Raw genomic sequence first — 20,345 nt, 5'->3', positions numbered from 1 at the left:
GAGAAAGTGGATATGGAGGGCAGGCAGGCAGGCAGAAGATACCCAGCCAGGAGGATCTGGCAACATTTAGGAAACAGAAATCAAGGAATGGAGAATGTTTGCAAAGTCACGGGGAAAGACGTTTGGCCTTGTAGCATTCCACTTTTTCCATTCTTAAGGATGCATCCCTTTATACCGAAAGAGGACACCATTTGGGGAAAAGGAATTTCGCTGCACTGAACTTGAGTAAGTCACGGCTTCGGTGACACCTCAGTAGAACAAAGAGATGGGATGGTGGTCCCTGAAGTCCCTTGTGGCACTTATCTCTGTAGAGATGCTCTCAAACACACACACACACACACACACACACACACACACACACACACACTTGCCCCGTCCTCACCTGACACGGCCCAGCTGTCAGACCGAAGCTGTTCCCATCTGAGTGCGTGCAGGCGGCCCTGTCCCCGCTGCACCGGGGGAGATGGTAAATATTTAATTCTTACCTAGTTCAGCCTGTAAATCACGCCTCGGGCTGTGGCTTTGGGTGAGTCTCACTTTCCAACATTTCCCAAGCAGGCCCTCCTCCTCTCCCTGGACCTGGATGAAATGCAGTCTTGGAGGCAGTGGGCGGGGTCCTGAACAGAAAGCAACCCCACATTTGTTTCCCCTCCTTTGTTGCATGAGACGTGTTCTTTCTAAGCATACAGTGGGATTTGGAGTGCACACACCCGCAGGAAGGTTCGTGAGGATTACCACTCAGCCTAGTGGCTTCAGACAGAGAGGTTCATGACCAGCATGTAATCACAGTGGGTTGACAAAGCAGAAAATGAATGATCCCAGTAAAGTATGGGGGAAACACAGTGCACAATGTATTGATATATTTTTGCTCAGAAACCTTAAGAATGCATGATATTTTATAGGGCAACTGAATTTGAGAACAGTTGCTAATCTCGTGCTTCAATTTCATGGCTAATAACCTCTGAGGTAGTTCAAATAATAGCAAATTACTGTCTAAATCAGAAACTAATTTTAAACATTATAGTCGATCTAGATTTTTTCCTTAGAAAGTGCAAATGGGATGAGATAAAGTGAAATGTAGTTAGCCAGAAGGCTCGGACCTTGGCAGTAGGAGGTGACACAAGAATGTGCCCGTACCTTCTGCCTCTTCCCAGTTGTGTGGTGTGCATGTGTGTGTGTGTGTGTGTGTGTGTGTGTGTGTGCGTGCATGTGTGTGCATGTGTATGTGCTGTGTTTTTACACGTGTGTGCTTGTCTGTGCATGTGTGTGTGCTGTATTTGTGTGTGGCATGTGTGTGCGTGTGTGTGTGTGTGTGTGTGTGTAAGGAGCAAGGAAGGGGGAGAAACATTTGTTTTGTGCCAGCCACAGGAGTCAGCAGACTGTAGCCCATGAGTCAAGTTCAGTCTGCTGCTTTTATTTATGTGGCCCACAAACTAAGAATGGTTTTTCCATTTTTAAGTGGTTGAAAAAAATCAAAAGAAGAATATTTCACTGAATGTGCAAATTATAGGGAATATAAATTTCAGTGTCTACAAGGACAGTTTTAGTGGAATGCAGCCAAAGTTTACGTATGGTCTATGGCTACTTGTAGGCAACAGAAGCAGAGTTGAGGGGGACGGAGCCGTGTGGCCCGTGTAGCCTGAAGTAACTATAATGTCGCCCTTTGCAGAAAGCGTGGTCTCGCGCACACAGGCACTTTCATGGGTTGGTTCGCTCAACCCTTACTTAATCCGGCCATGTTCTTTTGTCTCCATTGTACCGACAAGCAAAGTGAGGTCACATAATATGGTTCACAGCGACAGGCCTGTGTTCTGACCCTAGGTCTTTCTGATTCCCAAGCTGGTTCTCTGTCTACTCTCTGTTCTGGGTCACAACTTCTCCTGGATCTCCACCACTCTTGGGATAAAATCTAAAACCCCACCATGGCCTATGAGGCCTGACTGACTCTACCCCCAGCTCTCCCTGGCCATGCACCACTCTCTCCAAATCATGCCTGAGTGCAGGAAATTCCACAGGGGTCTGTGGTGCTGCCCACACCAGGGCCTTTGCACGTGCTTGGAACATTCACTTCCTCCCTCTTCACTTTGTCCAACTGTAGCTGATCCTTTGGATTTTCCTTGGTGGAGCCACTGTGTCAACTAGCTACTCTTCCCACTATGGTTCTAGGTGAGGTCTGGCCACAGAGAAATGTGCCCAACATCTGGGAGCTGGGTGTGAAGGCCCAGTGGCCACACATTCAGAAGGATGATGCCCCAGATGCCCTTGAAGCTCACACGTGCTGAGGCTGATTTGCTGACTCTCTGGAACTGCAGCCCCTCGGGCACCCCCATCCCCATGACCTCCTTCTGCCCCTCTGGGTCCTGAGCATGGGGCGTGTGCAGTCTGAGGGGTAGGGAGCTGGTTTCCCCACGGCGCCTGTGTCATGGGGGTTAGGAGAGCTGGGAGAAAGACAGGGCCCTAGTTTTTCTTCCCAGGTCCAAGTTTGTGTCTCTGCTGTCCCAACTCTTCTTGCTGACGGTGATGACTACAGGCCTATCCTGGACGCAGAGGCAGGAGTTGGCTATGGACTTCTCGTTGGCTTCTCTTCACAGTCCCTGCCTGGTGGCTCTCATGATCCTCTCACCTTCCCCTCTGGGCATTTACTTCTCCAGCATCTCTTATGCTTGTGTGAAGTCAAGTCCCTATAATGAATCCTTTACTCTATGTCACGTGGGGCATTTTGCTTCCTTGATGGAACTCTGACAAACCTACCGCCTATTGGGTTCATGCCTCGACTATGTTTGCACATCACTTTAGACTTTGTTGTGCTACCTAATGACGTAATTGTTTGTATGATTAACGAGTTACTGAATGCCTACTTTCCCATTAAATTCTGCAGAGGTGGGCAGCTCCGTGTCTGCCCTGTTCCCCTCGTAGCCTGCGCACCACTTCCGTCAACCAGCACATTCCATGTGGTCAATAAATACTTGCAGAATGAATGATGTATTCCAAAAGCAGAGAGGGGACATGAAAATTGACTTTGTTTACATTGCTTTCAGAATCTCTAGGCTGTCAAGGTCCGTGGACTCATGCACCTTAGTGGCCAATTTCCACTCATTGGCTCACCTGGTGTCACAAATCAAGGGGGCATGGCACCCACCTGCTGCAGAAAGACCTACCAGTAAGGTAATCGCCATGATTTTTTTTTTTTTTTTTTTTGGCCAGGGAATCATTTAGAGTTGGATTTGCCTTTTTGGAGGTCTGGAGGCCTCCAGAAACATGATACAGGGGAAAGAGCTGGAAAGAGGCAACAGAGCTTGCTGCCTGTGTGACCTTGGGCATGTCACTTGACTCACGTGAGCCTCATCCCATTGGTGAAGGTGGGAGTGTGGGTGGGTGCTTGAAATTCTTGATGATTGACAGGTGGCAGGCAGCTGAGGGCGGGTTTCCTTGGGAGAAGCCTGCAAAACCTTTCAAATGCTAGATGGTGATAGATCTGTGTATATGAGCTTACTTTCCCCTAAATATCCCACAATAAATGAAAACATAAAATATGTTTGTCGTGCATCTAAGGTACCGGGTTTTCCATGAACGCAATTGCCATGGAAATTGAGGGCAGATGGCAGTGGATTCTATGGGAAGCTTCACGGAGGATGATTTGCCATTTTGGAAAATGGCGTTGGCAACAGCACCACCGTTTGGAGTATCTGAGTTGCTGTCATGAGACACATGAGTTGCTTGAGAGTTACAGCTGCTGCATTCCTGGTAATTCTTAAAAAAAATTTTTTTTGTTTTAACGTTTATTTATTATTGAGAGACAGAGGATGAGCAGGGGAGGGGCAGAGAGAGGAGGAGACACAGAATCTGAAGCGGGCTCCAGGCTCCGAGCTGTCAGCACAGAGCCCGACGTGGGGCTCGAACTCATAGGCTGTGAGATCATGACCTGAGTCAAAGTCGGACGCCCAACTGACTGAGCCACCCAGGTGCCCTTGCATTCCTGGTAATTCTAAGCATGGAGGCAGGGATGTGACTGTCTCACGCGTCCTCCTATGGAGTTCCATTGACCACTGCATTTGCTGTCTTATCAACAGCTTCCCGGAAAAATAAATCACCAAAATCCATTTTATTTCTTTTTGAGAGAGAGACAGAATGTGAGCAGGGGAGGGGCAGAGAGAGGGGAAGACACAGAATCCGAAGCAGATATTCAAAGATATTAAGATATTCAAATGCACTCTCTCGTGTAAATAATTTATGCAAATATAGGCAGATTCCAGCACTGATATCCCATTATTAAAAATCTTGAATTTTGTATCTCTAAGCTTATCAATAACAAAGCAGTCCTCTAATTCCAAAATTTCTTTCTCTTTTTTAGATCAACCTTTTCATGTACCAGGAAACCATACATATGACCAAATGACCAAAACAAAACCAAAACCCAGTAAAGCCCCAAATTCCCCAAACCAAAAGACCCCTGGAGTTATAGAAATTCATCCCTCAGTCCTATGAATATTTTAATATAGACATTTTCCCAAAGTATATTTTTGTGTATTGTAATACACAAGAAGTGTTGTTTGTTTCTTTTTCTTTTTTTTTAATGTTTATCTTTGAGAGAGAGAGACAGAGAGAGAGAGCGTGGGCAGGGGAGGGGCAGAGAGAGAGGGAGACACAGAATCTGAAGCAGGTTCCAGGCTCTGAGCTATCAGCACAGAGCCCGAGGTGGGTCTCAAACTCCAAACCATGAGATCATGACCTGAGCTGAAGCCGAGTGCTTAACTGACTGAACCGCCCGGGAGCCTCAAGGAATGTTATTTGAATACTTGTTGCTTTAACATGATTTGTGTTAGTTTAGAAAACAGAGAGGAAAACTTCAATGAAATACTTTTCTGTCATGTGAGTCGGCAAATACTGTGAGTGGGAGTTATGTAAAAATTAAAAACGAATAGCCACAGAGAGCTTGACCATCGTTGGATGATCTGACTTCGAAGGCAAACCCTTGGTTCCCCCTGGGGTATAGCTTCTCTAGGACCATGGGAGTAGCATGTGGATGGAGGGCCAAATTTGCTTCAGAACCTTTATTTTGCTGTCTTCAATGGAAGCTAAAGAGTCAGCCAATCAACGTTTATTGATTTTCCAAGGTTCCTTAGGATGCAAAGAATGATATTGCCGCCCACACAGAATTTTCGAGTCATTGGTTTCATCAAAGTGCTGTTCTAAGGCTGACTATGCTCACGATGGTACCCTGGGGACCGGCCGTGGGTTCTCACGTGAGCTATATCTGAAAGAGAGATACAGCTTCTCTGCTTCTCCGGTCTGTGTACTTTACATTTCTTCAAAGACTGGCTATACTGCAGCCAACGTACAGGTCAGGACTTTCGGAGGGAGTAGGGACATTTTCAGAGGGTCCCAAATTGTCACTTAATGTTAAAATTGGCTCATATCCAGTTACCTCCTTGCCCAATATCCTGACTTCAGGCACAGAATTCTAGTTCAACTCTGAAGAAGGTGATTCCAGGAAGCAGGAGTTAGGGAGTAGGGAGACTGAGGCTGGGAAGGAGGAAGACAGCGGGTATGGATGTTATCCCCAATGTGCACAAAGCCAGTAAAGTTGGCGACTGTGACACTGAGGGCTCAGGGGATGGGGGGGGTCCTCCTGCAAGGACAGCAGGCTTATTCCTGCTCCATTCTCACTGAGTGGGGACATTAACACCCCCCTCCCTCCCTTCCAACTACCAGAGAAGGTGCTGGAGTGCAAACAGGGGAGGGTTGGGGGGGCTGCCTGAGATGGGGTCCTGCAAAGCATGGGGTGAATCTGAGTGCACAGGGCACTCTTTACCACACCCGTGACAGTGTGTCTGAGGGACGGGACTCCGGTCCCCGGCGGCATTGGCCTCAGCAGCTTACTCTCCCCTTTCCTTTTCCTGACTCCATAATCAAACAAGTGAAGATCAGGAAAGAGTAGAGGGGGGGGACTCAAGCTCCTGGCACCAAGACTTGAATAATTTAAGTCCTACTTTCTTGGCAAATTGCTGAGTGAGTTGCAGCTGTGCTTAGATCATGATGATTATAAGGAAACAAATTAAGGAAGAAGCCTGGGGGTATTGACGAGACCTTTCTTCCATTGTAATCGAGATGAAGTAGTTCTCCTGAAGACCCATAGGGCTAAACACATTCAAAAATTTACCAGGGTGATGTGCTTTAGACTCAGGTGTCTTTTCAGGGCAAACAAAGGCAGGTGTGATTTCAACCTGCAAAATGCAAATTTTAGGTCTGTTTTCTGGAAAACGCACAACTCTACCCTTCAAAGACCAACGGCCAGCAGGGGTGGAGGGCACTGGCTACAGCTGGCCATGTTTTAGGACAGGACCAACATACCCTTGACTTTCTATTTCATCATCAAGATAAAAATGCTAACATCTATCCGCCTATGACACTGTGTGATATAAAGCTGTGATGTGTGCCTTCTTAAAGGCTTAAAATATAGAAGACATCACTGAGGGGAGAGACTAAATAATGTCAGGTCAACTGTGAACTGTTAAATGAACGTTTAAGAAAGCAAGTGATTAGCCTGATTACCAAGTGGCAAGGTCGTGAGTGTGACTATTAGTGCTCATGTGTAGGGAAGGGTGGCTGCGAGATTTTGCTGCTGTTTTCCTGCAGTAATGAGTTCTTTTGGAGAAATGGAGTTCAAGGATGCTTACGTTTAGGAAGAGATAGTGATAAGAGAGCATCCATGGCTAGCCTGGGGCCCCAGAGACGACTCAGAGATGGAGCTATGGCCAATGGTACACCGAGCCCGTTTTCTGGAGAAGAGCACACATTTTGGGCAACGTGAAAGAGTTGTTGTTGGAAGGCAGGCTCTTAGATGTTGGAGGAATGAATAAAGACGTGGCGTGTGACGTGCGTAAGTCCAGGGAAGGGGGGGAAGGCAACAGTGAGGTGGTGGATTTACTGTGCGAGGGAGGAAGGGGGCCAAGGATAGAGAAGTCACCAAAAGAGGAAGAAACACTACCAGGGGTCAGAGGATAGCCCAAGAGAAGCTTAAGCAGCAGACAGTGGTCCCGTGAGGAACAGGTGTCCGTGAGAAGCAGGGTAGAACCCAGAGTGGGGAAGGAAACACTAGGAAGGACGTATTCTTGGCTGGGTCTTCCGTATTCCATGCGTGATGGGTTACTGAGGACATTCCGAGGGAGATTTCTTTCTAATGTTTATTTATTTTTGAGAGAGAGAGCCAGAGCGTGAGCAGGGGAGGGGCAGAGAGAGAGGGAGACACAGAATCTGAAGCAGCTCCAGGCTCTGAGCCATCAGCACAGAGCCCGATGCGGGGCTCGAACCCACTGACCATGAGATCATGACCCGAGCCGAAGTTGGACGCTTAACGGCCTGAGCCACCCAGGCGACCCTTCTGAGGGAGACTTTTAGAATGGCCAGATTCTCTTTGGAGAGCTTTGACCGTGAATCATCTTCCATTATGTGACCAAAGTGCTGGGTCTCATCCCTCATTTTCTTGGTGGTAGAAGCTGGTTGCTGGTGACTTGAGCTGAGTCTGCATGGAAACAGGCCTCCTGGTAGGAGGCCCTCAGTCCTGGCCGAGTGCACAGTCAACAATTTCTGCAGGGGATGCTTTCCCTCTCGGGCACGAGTCTCACTGCAGTATTTAAGGGGGAGGGGTGCACAGGACACAGCAGCCCTGGCAAGACCTCCCCTCCCTCAGCCTTCCTTCCCGAGGATGAAATGAGAGCTGTTTACCTACTTTCTCCTGAAAGATTATCAGAAATAATCTCATCAGTCTGTACGTACATCTCTCTTTGGCTCAGTCTCCACCAGAACAGGTTTTTGGTGCCTTTTTCCCATCCTGACTTGTGTCCCGTAAGGTTCTCTGTATCTCTTGAGCGGCCTTGGTCTTCCACCCCTCAGAAGGTTCCACCATGTCCTCTGCAGTCTGGTCTGTCACCAGCAAAGTCTCCTGGACCTTCAAGCTCTTCTCAGAAAGTTTCCTTCTTTCTCAGAATGGGAAGGACACTCCCCCAAGGAGGGGGGGACACTGTAGTCCTCTTGAGTGTTGGCTGTTTCTTCTCCAATTCCCCCTGGAGCACAGGGCCAGGACGGGGTTGGGCATCCTTTCTGCCATGAATGGCCTTCTCCCCACCATTTTCTTCCTGCTTTCCTCAAAAATTCTGGCCTTGTCAGGTAACTGCTGTTACCATATCTATCAGTCTGGGTTTTCCAGAGAAACAGAACCCACCTCTAATGATAGAAAATATTATTATGTCATATTGTAATGTATATAGGATATACTATATAGATATTTACTATAAGCAACTGGTTCACACGATTATGGAGGAGTCCAAGACCTGTCATGGGCAAGTGAAGACACAGGGAGCTGGGAGGTGTAGTTCTATTCCAAGTTCAAGGGTGTGAAAACCAGGACAGCCAATTTGTGTGAGCTCCTGTCTGAATCTGAGTCTGAAAGCAGAACACTAATGCCGCATTTTAAAAACAGTGAGGCAGAGAGAAAAGACTCTTTCTTATTCTGCCTTTTATTCTATCTGAATCCTCAACAGGTTGGATATGGCCCACCCTAGTGGGAGAGGCCATTGCACTTTACTCAGCCTGCTGATCCACATGATAATCTCATCCTGAAACCCCCTCACACACACCTGGAAAAAGGTTTAACCAAATATCGGGGTGTCCAGTGACACGTACAATCAGCCATCACACCAGATTGTCCTGTTACACTCCCCAGCTCATCTTCTGGTTGCTTCTTGTTCATTGAAAATTGGATACTCCCTTCATTATTTTTATCTGGGGAACTGTAGAGAAAAAAAATATATATATATATACACACACACACACACACACACACACACACACATTTATGTTTCTGCATAGTGAGAACGTTCTGAGAAAATTTTATTAAACTCGGGGCCTGGGCTAAAAAAATAAGCCTTAGAAGTTGAAGTGTGAGTAGACAGGGAGAACTTTCCGGAAAGATTCACCTCCCTGGAAGTGTATGTTTACAGTTCAAGGTGGGGATGAGACCCAGGGCCCTCCCTAGGTTATGAAGCTGGAGACACTAATCTCTTCCTCTTAGAGTAATTTATTTACATTCCAAAGGGTGAGAAGCCAGGATTCTTTCCAAGGAGAATTTATTTACACTAGAGAGAGTGATAAAGATTCTTTGCTTGACCAAACTTTAGTCAGGCTCCTGAACCTTCTCCTAGACCGGCTGTGTATTTCCTTGTAAGATCTGGTTTTAGCAAGAACGCTGCCATGTCAGTTACCAGCAGCCCCCACCCTGGGTTTCTGGTCAAGTTCCTCATCCTCCCCTCTCTGCCCATGTGGGGTCTGATCACCTGGCCTGCTTTCAACAACAGTCCTGTTAAGTCCATTTTGCCAGAGTCCCCCTTACCCCTGGTATCTCCTCTTAGTAATTTTCATTTTCATTTTTATTTTATTAAAGTTTTTTTTAATGTTTATTATTATTTTTTTTTTTGAGAGAGAGAGACAGAGTGAGAGCAGGGAAGGGTCAGAGAGAGAGGGAGACACAGAATCTGAAGCAGGCTCCAGGCTCTGAGCTGTCAGCACAGAGCCCGACGCAGGGCTTGAACCCATGAACCGGGAGATCATGACCTGAGCTGAAGTCGGCCGCTCAACCGACTGAGCCACCCAGGCACCCCTTAGAAATTAAAAAAAATTTTTTTAAATGTTTATTTATTTTTGAGAGACAGAGAAGTGGGAAAGGGCAGAGAGAGAGGGAGGCATAGAATTTGAGTCAGGCTCCAAGCTCTGAGCTGTCAGCGCAGAGCCTGCTGTGGGACTTGAACCCACAAACCGTGAGATCATGACCTAAGCTGAAGTTGGACACTTAACCGACTGAACCACCTAGGTGCCCCTCTTCTTAGTAATTTTTTATCCACTGTCTCACACCTGCTCCTTGGCTATAATTTTCATTTGCCATATCAGAGTTTTAAGCCTGGTCTATAGTGAAGTCTCTTTTCCCCTATTTTAATAGGTCTGAATAAAATCTGTTTTTACCACACCAACTACTGTCCATCTCTGGGTTTTCTTAGACAAGAGATAAGTTTTATTTTCCTTTTGCAGAAGGGGTGGAGGGCTATGACATCCTATACAACCACCCAGATTTATGCTTTTATTTGTGGACCACAGTGTGTGTAGGGGGACATCTGATGTAGCTCTAATTGTATCTCACTGTATTACCCCAGGGGCAAGAATTGGGCTGTGAGGAAGGAGGGTGGTTACTAGAAGTACTAATTAATCTGTCCTTGTTCTGGAAGCTCACATCATCAGCCTGATACAAACAGCTATAGCTACTGCACGCAGAACATTGTCTTCAACGCTGCTCCAGCATTCTTGGGATAACAACACTCATGTCAAACCACCGCATTCGGTCTTCTCGGGTCCTTCATTTCCTCACGGTGCACACATTTTTCTCTACTCCACTCCCCACCCACTGCTTTGATCGTTTCTCACACCTCCAAAATTTAAATTCTAAACATATTCCTCTTAGACTTCCCACTTCTTCCTTATCTTTATTTGCTGCAGTCCTTCTTCTCCCATGATGCTTTGGTCTGCATTGGGACCGCCAATGTACGAGCCTTCCTTCTGCTCTTACCATTACTCCTCCCCCCACCCCCCCTCCCCCAGGTTGGAGTTCTTGGTCCTTAAATATAACTAACCGCTCCATTGCCAACACACAGTTCCTTTGCCCCTCTTGACATTGCTTGGCAAAACTCCAGCCTTCACTACAGTAAAATTTCTGGCTATTTCACACCTGCTTTCAAGCAGCAGCATGTGGTGCTAACTCGTCCCATTCTGAATTCGTCACACAACCTCACATAGCTCTTCCGCACTAGCTGCTCCATTGTGCCTGGATCCTGTCTCCTTTGGCCATGTCAGGTGGCCTCCCTGCACTGTCGGCTTTTCCTTCTCTCCTGAATCATTCCCATCAGCCAGCACACTCTATTCCCTGCACCAGAGCATCGTCCTTGTTTGGTTTCTCACCCTCTCTGGTCTTTCTCACCTCATCTGCTGTTCTTTATAGCAACAGTCTTCATTAAAAGTTCTCCAAATCACAGTTCCCACTTTCTTGCTTCCCAATTCCAAACAAGCTTTTGTCCTTTACACCAAGATCATGCTGATCAAGGCCACCAATGACTGCCATCTCGTCAAACCCAGTGGACACTCGGCACTCTCCATGACCCATCGGTGGCATTTGGTCACTTCCTCCTTGAAATCTCCATCCAGTTTCCATGAAGCTCCATTCTTAACTTCTCCTTTCATTAACTTTCCCCTCTGTTTTTCTGTTCGTTCTTTAAGATTCTCTTCTTCCTGTGATGTCTAGATGTTGGTTCACTCTGGACTGAGTTTTGTTTAATTTTTTTTAATGCTTATTTATTTTTGAGAGAAAGAGAGACAGAGCGCAAGTGGGGGAGGGGCAGAGAGTGAGGGAGACACAGAATCCAAAGCAGGCTCCAGGCTCTGAGCTGTCAGCACAGAGCCTGATTAGGGGCTTGAACTCACGAACTGCGAGATCATGACCTGAGCCGAAGTCGGAGGCTAACCGACTGAGTCACCCAGGAGCTCCTGGACTGAGTTTTAGATTCTTAATCTATAATCTATCCCTAGGTGGCTTCATATTTCACTTAGTCTCATGGCTTTAAAAACCATACATAAGCTGATAGTTCCTCATTTTGTATTCACCCTTGACCTCCCCATGAAGGCTGGACTTTTTATCCAATTCTTGGCATCTCACTGGATTGTTGAATAGACTCCTCAAATCTACATACCAATACTAGATTTCTCCCCAACCTCACTGCTCCCTGTGTCCGTAAATGGTGCCACCTATATAGTCTGGCCAGGTGGCTTTGGTTTTCTTCTTCACATCTGCCATTCAGTGTCTTGTTGGAAATATCCTTCAGACACATCTAGAATTCACTCATTGTCACTGCTTCTGTGATTGGCAGAATAGTGGTCCCCCAAAGATGTCCATTCTGTAATCTCCAGAACCTAGGAATGTCACTTTACATGGCAACAGGGGCTTTGCCGATGAGATATGGTCACAGACTTAGGGGGGAGTTTATCCTAGATTATCTGGGTCACATGGGTCCTTAAAAGTGGAAGAGGAAGACAGAAAGGTAGGTCAGAGAGATGTGACATGAGTAGGAGTCAAGTGCTGCTGCAGGCTTTGAAGATAAAATAGTCCATTAGCCTAGAAATGTGGCATCTTCTGGAAACTGGGATAGCCCTCATATCACAGCCTGCAAGAAAACAGGGACCTTGGCTCTGTAGCCACAAGAAACTCGTTCTGAAAACTCAAAGGAACAGGAAACACTTTCTTCCCTGGAGCCTCCAAAGAGGAACACCACCCTGCCAACACTGATTTTAGCATCGTGAAACTGTTCTGGACTTCTGACCTGCAGAATTGTAAGATCATACGTTACTGTTATTAGATACTAAGATGCTATTAAATAGTAAGTGTGAGGTAAGTATGATACTAAGTGTGCTTGTCACAGCAGCAATGGGAAACTAATACAGCCTCTATTACTGTCACCCTGTTGAAGGCACCATCAGTTCTCATTGTCAATAGTCTCCTATTCACTTTTCCTCCACAAGACAACCAAAGTGATATTTTCATATATAAATCAGATCATGCCATTCTCCTGCTCCTCTAAAAGCCTCTCAACACATTTAGAAAAAAATCCACTAAAAAAAAAATCCAGGTCCGCAAGGCTCTACATGACTGACGCCTGTAGAGCTTTATGATCTTGAATTCTTCTAGGCTCCTTCCTTCTCATTTTGCTCCAAACTCACTGGTCTTCTTGCAATTTCTACAATACACCAAGCTCATCACTGTCTCAGAGCTTTATCCTTGCGGTGTCCTTTTTCTTGAATCTTTGCTTTTCCCCCAGATATTCACCAGATTGGCTCCCTCATTTCATCAGGTCATGCTAACATGGCACCCACCATGGGCAGGACTTCTCTGTCAGCCATATTTATAATTGTCTCCCATCCTACTCCTCCACCTCTATTCCTTCACCTGCTATATTATTCTTGGTAGCATTTACTAGTACTTGAAACAAATATTACAGACTCATTCCTTTGGTAATAATTGCCTGTCTCTGTCACTAGAAAATAAGTTTCATGAGGGCCACTAAAAGTTTACCTTGTGTATTGCTGTTTTGTGCATTACTGGCTAGAATAGCTTCTGGTATATAATAGGTTCAATATTTTTTTGTTGAATGAATAAGTGAAGGGCAGTATCTGAGTCTTTGATTTGATAACCCATTTCTTCCATACCTAAGTGCTAGGGGAAGGAATGGAGACAGATATTCTCAATGTTATACATAATTAATTCATTATCAGATCAACATGCCATCAGGCTCCCCAGGTGAAGGGTCTTTGTAGGGCCATGGAGGGCAATGGTGCTGGATTGGGCTTGCATGTTGCACATATCCCAATACAGCAGAATCAGAGCCAAGGGGAAAGTCAAACAGGAAAGCATTTGATGGGTTTTAGTCAGCTGCTGCCTAAGGGTGTTGGGGCTCGGAGGTGCAAGAGGTCAGAGCATTTTGCTTGCTCCTTTGATTTTCTGCTGAACTCACAGAGTTTTTGAACATAATGATGACTGGAAGAAGGTTCTCCCCCACTCCTATTTACAAAATGAGCCTGTACCATGCTGTCACAGCCTACAGGAAAGGTCACTGAGCATGACCTTCCAATTAAGTCACACATCTAGCATCTCTCATTTCTGATGACATCGCTGAAATGCTGAGACATCAGGGCATGGGATTTTTTTTTTTTAAAAACAACAATTTATTCATGGAACAACTCCTTCACATAGGGAGGAAATTCCAGCAGGTGAGCCCTTGGGTCTACACAACCAGCAGAACTCCTTTGTCTCATCATCCACTTCCTTCCACCTATGCTTCAAGACCCAGTGGCACAGCAGGGCTCAAGCTTCTGTAGGCTTCTTTGTGTACATCACAAATTTTCTTGTAGTTTTTTTTTTTAACCTTTACTTGTCTATTAAAAAATAGTAATTTTGTCCTGGTCAAGTTACTCCTTTCCTGGATGAAGTTGTATTTTGGTATGCATGTTGACTTTCGTATTTCCATCTGTAGCAATCTACAGAGTCATGTAGAGCTGCACAGAGAGATGCCTTGTAATGGATAATGATACATGATGACATTTCCTAGAGCTTACTATGTGCCAGGCTCTATGCTAAGAGTAATAGAGTAAAACCTTGGTTTGTGAACATAAGTTGTTCTGGAAACATGATTGTAATCCAAAGCACTTGTATATCAAGACGAATTTCAAGAACCATTGGCTCAGTTGTGATCATGCGATGTTTGGTGTCACGTACTACTCATATTGCAAGACATCGCTCTTTATCAAGTTTAAATTTATTAGAAATGTTTGCTTGTCTTGCAAAACACTCACAGAACAAGTTACTCGCAATCCAAGGATTTGTTGTACTTTATATGGATAGTCTTTCCTCCTCCCTTCTCTTGACTTTAGTCCAGCTTCTGTTCCCAAGACAGCAGGGAATCTGTTCATGTCGAAGTCAATGACCGCCATCTTGTTAAGACTCAAGAGAGCCACACGGTTTCTCTCACTGGCCCTCTTGGCCACATTTGACCCAACTGACCACTTCCTTCTTCCGAAACGTTTTCTTCTTTCACTCCCATTTTGCTTCATTCTCTTGATTTTCCTCCTCCCTCAAATTGCTTTCTTTTCTTTTTTAAATATTTATTTATTTTTGAGACAGAGAGAGACAGAGCATGAATGGGAAAGGGGCAGAGAGAGAGGGAGACACAGAATGTGAAGCAGGCTCCAGGCTCTGAGCTGTCAGCACAGAGCCTGACGAGGGGCTGGAACTCACGGACTGTGAGATCATGACCTGAGCTGAAGTTGGATGCTCAACTGACGGAGCCACCCAGGTGCTCCTCAAATTGCTTTCTTTATTGATTGTTTTTATCAGATTTCATGTTGGGGAAACCTGATCCATGACCCTTTTCTTTTTCTGTTTACATGTTCTCCTTAGGTGATTCATTATGGTCCTATGCCTTGATATACCATACCTATGCTAATAACTTCCAAATTTATCTTTACTTCTGACTTTTCCCTTGAGCTCTAGCTTCATTTATGCAACTGTCCCCTTGACGTCTCTGTTTAGATGTCTACTCTGATTCTCAAACCAAAAATCCCCAAATAGAACTTTTAGTGACACCTACTATAAAATGGAAAAAAAATTTAGAAGCCATTCTGGACTCAACTTTTTGCATTATTGCAACATCCAAATCCATTAGGAAGTCCTGCCAGTCTACTTCCGTAATATACTTCCCCAACTCATCCAGTTGGTACATCCCTGGCTGCCACCATGGTCCAAGCCACCATCACCTCTTGTCTCAATAACTACCCTAGCTTCTTTACTGGTCTCCTTGCTTTTACTCTAGTTCCAGTCCAAATAGCATGAAGTGTTTAAAAATGTAAATCAGATCTTATTTATTTTTTTGTTAAAACTATCCAAGAACTCCTCATTACACTTTAGGAAAAAAAATTCCTCCAAGGTCTACTAATCTGGCTCTACCCTATTATTATGACTTCAGTTGGCACCCCCTACCCCTACTTTACCTGCCCCTGCGCACGCACACTGCAATACCATGCTGCAGACTCCATGGCCTATTTTGTCTTTCCCTGTTGGTCAATTTTGTTTCAATTCCAGAGCCTTTGTGTTAGTTGCTCCTGTGCATTGGACACTGTTCTCATACATGTCATTCGGGTCTTATATTTGTGCCACCTTTTCAGAGAGGCCTTTCTTGCCTGATTGGGAAACTGAGGCTCAGAGAGGTGCAGTAACTTGCGTGAGGCTGCTGTGCTGGTAAGTAACATGTGTGAGATCTGATCTCGGGTGGCCTGACTCTACTTCCTGTGTTGTGACCACTGTTTTCTCAGTCACTACTTTCTCATAATAGGGGCTTGTTAATTAGAGCTGCACTTGCAGAAAGTACAAGGGATGAAAGGAAGTGGAAGAGTTGAATAAGGAAGAAGTGAGTCCATGAGCATTTCTGGCAACAGCAGCAGAGCCCAGTAACAGAGCAACTGGATGCTGAATAAAGTGAAGAGTGAGCCTGTTAAATCCTCAGGGCAGCCAAGAATAAGACATTACATCATTATCCACAGCTTACAAGATCAGGACTGCAAAACTAGCCTGCTCTCCCCAGCTAAGGAGGTATTGTTTATTTCCTAGGGACGTAAAACAGGCGTAAGAACCTAACATGTACTTATATCTGTGGTTAGCACCTTATACTTGATTTAACAACCTAGCAAATACCCTCAACAATTTGTCACAGTGTGACCGTTATTCTCAACTAAACCCTTTAGTTTAACGTTGCTATTAAAATATTCCCCATGGGTATTGGTTGAAGTAGAAATACTTGAAACTGGTGAGTAACATTGTCACAGGACTGGAATCAGAAAAGGTGATGGAAATAATAATAGAAAGAGTGGATGTATCAACTCTTAGGTCACCTAGGTGTTCCTTTTGGGTGATCTCTAGCCCAACCTTCTTGGGAGGGAGAAATACAGGAGATCCTTATGAGGTGGCCAAGAAGGAGGGCTATTCCATAAACATACTCAGATGCCAGCATAATCTTTTAGAGCATGCACCTAGTTTAATAGGTTCCTCCCCGAATGTATGTCCATCTAGAACCTGTGAATGTGACCTTATTTGGAAACAGATGTACTCAAGTTAAGATGAGGTCATTAGGATAGGCCCTAAATCCAAAATAACTGGTGTGTTTACAAAGGGGGGAATTTGAACACAGAGGTGTGGATGCACAGGGAGAAAGCTGTGTGAAGACAGAGGCAGAGACGGGAATGATGCGGTTATAAGCCAAGCGCTGCCAAGGACTTCCAGCAACGTCCAGAAGCTGGAAGGGGTGAGGAGGGACGCTCTGCTAGAATCTTCAGAGAGAGCATGGCCCTGTTGATGCTTTGACTTTAGACATCTGGCCTCCGGAACTATGAGAGAATAAGTCTTTGTTTTTATAAGCCATCTACTTTGTGGTAATTTGTTACGGTAGCCCCAGGAAATGAATACAGAGTGACTAGATAATTGGCCACAATGAGATGCTCAATTTAAGTAAAAATTCCTGTAAAATTTCAAAAAATAATATAAAAAATAGAAAACATGTTTTTCTTTTAAAAAGGAGTTTCTAGCAGTCTATTTGAGCAGACAGTGCATGCTCATGGTGCTCACATGAAAATCAATCTGGGAATGTGTGAAAAGCACCCCCTACTTCCTCTGCTCCCACTTACTCTCTTCATGGGCAACAGTTTTATTAGTTTCTTGTGTATTCCTCCCGGACAATTTTGTGCATATACAAGAAATTGAAGGACACATTCTCCCCCTATTTAAAAAACAAATCATAGCATCCTATATAGGCTCTGCGTAGCATCTTGCTTTTTTCACTCAATTATTTATCTTGGAAAACTTTCCATATGAATATATGAAGAGCATCTTGGTCCATTTTTATAGCTACAAAATTTTCCATTGTGTGCTTGGAATGATAATTTATTTGGCTGGCCCTGCCGTGACGGTCATTTAGATGGCTTCCAGGATTTTGCTTCCCCTCCTCCAGACCCTGGAAACCACCAATGTACTTTCTGTCTCTATGAATTTGACCACTCTTGGCACCTCATACGAGTGGCATCATTTGATGCTGAACTTTTAATCTGGTGTATTTCATTAGCAGGATGCCTTCAAGGCTTTTCTATGTGGGAGTGTGTGTCAAAATTTCCTTCCTTTTTAAGGCTGAAAAATATTGCACTGTATGTAGAGACCACATTTTGCTCATCCATTCATCCACGAATAGACTTTTGGCTTGTTCCCACCTTTTGGTTCTTATGAATAATGCCACTATGAATAAGGGGTTACAAATATGTGTTCAAGTCCCTGCTTGCAGTTCTGTTGGGTATCTACTCAGAAGTGGAGTTGTTGGACCAGGTGATAACTCTATGTTTAATTTTTTGAGGAACCTTCATACTGTTTCCACAGTGGCTGCAGCCTTTTACATTCTTGCCAACAGTGCACTGGGGTTCCAAGTTCTCCCCATCCTCGCTAATACCTTGCTTTTTTCACTCAATTATTTATCTTGGAAAACTTTCCATATGAATATATAAAGAGCATCTTGTTATTTTCTGATTTTTTAAAATAATAACCGTCTTAATGGGTGTGAAGTGGTATCTCAGGATTTTGATTTGCTTTTCTCTAATGGTTAGTAATATTGAGCACATTTTTATGTGCTTTTTGGCCATTTGGGTGTCATCTTTGGAGAAAAGCCTATTCAAGTTCTTTGATCATTTTTTAAAAATATTTATTTATTTATTTATTTATTTATCAAGGATAAGCAGGGGAGGGGCAGGGAGAGAGGGAGAGAGAGAATCCCAAGCAGGCTCTGCACCTGTAGTGCAGAGCCCGACGTGGGGTTTGAGCCCACGAATCGTGAAATCATGACCTGAGCCAAAACCAAGAAACAGACACTTAACCAACTGAGCCACTCAGGCGCTCCACTTTTTTATATATTCAAACACCACGATACATTTGCTACTTTTGATAAAAAATATATAACAGGCAGTAGTTATAACATAAGGACTTTTCTGCCTCACATTGAACAGAATTTATCCTTTCCTTTCCAACTCAGCGATGTCTTGCCCCCGTGACTTCACCGCTCTGCAGGACAGGAAAAACAGAGGTGTTGGCCATGATGCAAGCATCCAGATGTTGCCGTTGTTGAGCTAACACTTTCAACTTCTTGGTGTAAGATTTTCAGTTCATTTACTTAACATTTACTATGATCCTGCTATAGTGGGCACTGTTCTTGCAGTTGACAAAATGAAAGTGAACTAGAAATGGTTACTGTCTTTGTAGATCTTGCAGAGGAATAGACAAATAATTATAAGAGAAGGTGCAAGGGCTGTAGGTCAGTGGGAATGCAGCGAATGTTCTTGGGCATTACTCTAATTAGAAATGTCTTGGGCTCTATCACATGAGTCCAAAGACATAGAGGACTGTTACTGTATCAGATAATCATAAATTAGAACCAGAACAAAGGCTCTTTGCAATGTCTCCACCCTAAACTCATCACTTTCCTATAGGCTCTTCAGCTACAAACTGGTACAAAGGTGGGGTATAAATTCATAAAATCACGAGTAGTGAATAGTGGAGATGAGTCATTCTAATTAAATTTTTCTTGAACACCTACTGGATGACCAATATTGTGCTTAGGCAGGGTCATAAAAATACTTCTCTGATCTTCTCCACCTCAGCCTTGTAGTAAATCTACCTCCTGGGGCAAGACTGACAAAAATGGCATATGGTGCTTATGGCAGACATCACCAGTTGATGGTGGCTTTTACCCACTTAGTCCGTGGTGGCTTCCCAACCCATGGCCATCAGTCAATAAGAGTTGGCATTATAGATTAAGCCCATTTACTATTTGGTTGCTGAGGTCTCTATTTGGGTCTCCTCAAATTTGGGGGTCTCTATTAATGTCTGTTGCTTGGAGGAGAGAAAACTTTAGTGATTCAGGGAATGAAGCCAGAGAGGCTGTCCCCTTCTGGGCCTGGATTCTGGTGAGTTAAGGTTGCCACCTCTTTTTTTACTCCTAAGTTTATAATTTCTCTTTAAAAAATATTATGTTTAAGAACAAAAGCTTCAATGTGCTGGTCCTTGAAAAGAAACAGTCATCGCAGGCTTTCATTTGACTGATGTGTTCACACATTTGTTTTCATCCTGTTCGTCTCTGTATCCCGAGCTCCTGCCGTAGTGCTTAGGACATGATAGGGCTCAGAGAACATTAGCTGGATGAATGGCTGAATTTACAGGAAGCCAGAGTGTTGAGACTACCCATTTGGTTAAATAAAAGTACACGTAGATGGTAGTATAATCACCAAGTCATTGTTTCCCAGGCAAGGAGGAGTGTTCTCTGATAAGATTGCTACTTGAAAGCCATGTATTCAGGTATTCATTCATTCATTTATTCATTCAGAGTATGTTTGTCTTGGGTACTTGAGGGCAGACCAGGAGCATGATCCCCCAACCCAATGGAGCTTCCAGTCTAGTTGAGGTGACACACCTTGACACACCTTAGACAATTAAATACACAACTACAAACTGATAAATACTGGAAGAGAGAGTTCAAGAAAGAAGCAGTTTAGATGGGGTGTAAAGTAATCAAAACCACAATGAGATACCACCTCACACCTGTCAGAGTGGGTAACATTAACAACTCAGGCAACAACAGATGTTGGCGAGGATGCGGAGAAAGAGTGTTTCTTTTGCA

The 20,345-nt window shown here is 44.5% G+C and overlaps 1 protein-coding gene across 2 annotated transcripts in view; it reads left to right on the top strand.

Annotated features, from left to right (window-relative positions):
* Positions 1-4,512, top strand: part of IGSF5 (immunoglobulin superfamily member 5) — a 58,624-nt gene extending 54,112 nt beyond the window's left edge. For both annotated transcript variants that reach the window (XR_005793144.1, XR_005793145.1), the window contains 3 exons: positions 3,039-3,165; positions 3,553-3,744; positions 4,352-4,512. The gene's annotated coding sequence lies outside the window, so the exon portion shown is untranslated. The remainder of the gene's footprint in view (positions 1-3,038; positions 3,166-3,552; positions 3,745-4,351) is intronic.
* Positions 4,513-20,345: the final 15,833 nt, after the last annotated feature.

Source organism: Herpailurus yagouaroundi, unplaced genomic scaffold (genome assembly GCF_014898765.1).
Source record: "Herpailurus yagouaroundi ecotype Mexico unplaced genomic scaffold, PumYag 162, whole genome shotgun sequence".
In the NCBI taxonomy this organism is placed as follows: domain Eukaryota; kingdom Metazoa; phylum Chordata; class Mammalia; order Carnivora; family Felidae; genus Herpailurus; species Herpailurus yagouaroundi.
This window is presented reverse-complemented; position numbering and strand designations above follow the sequence as displayed.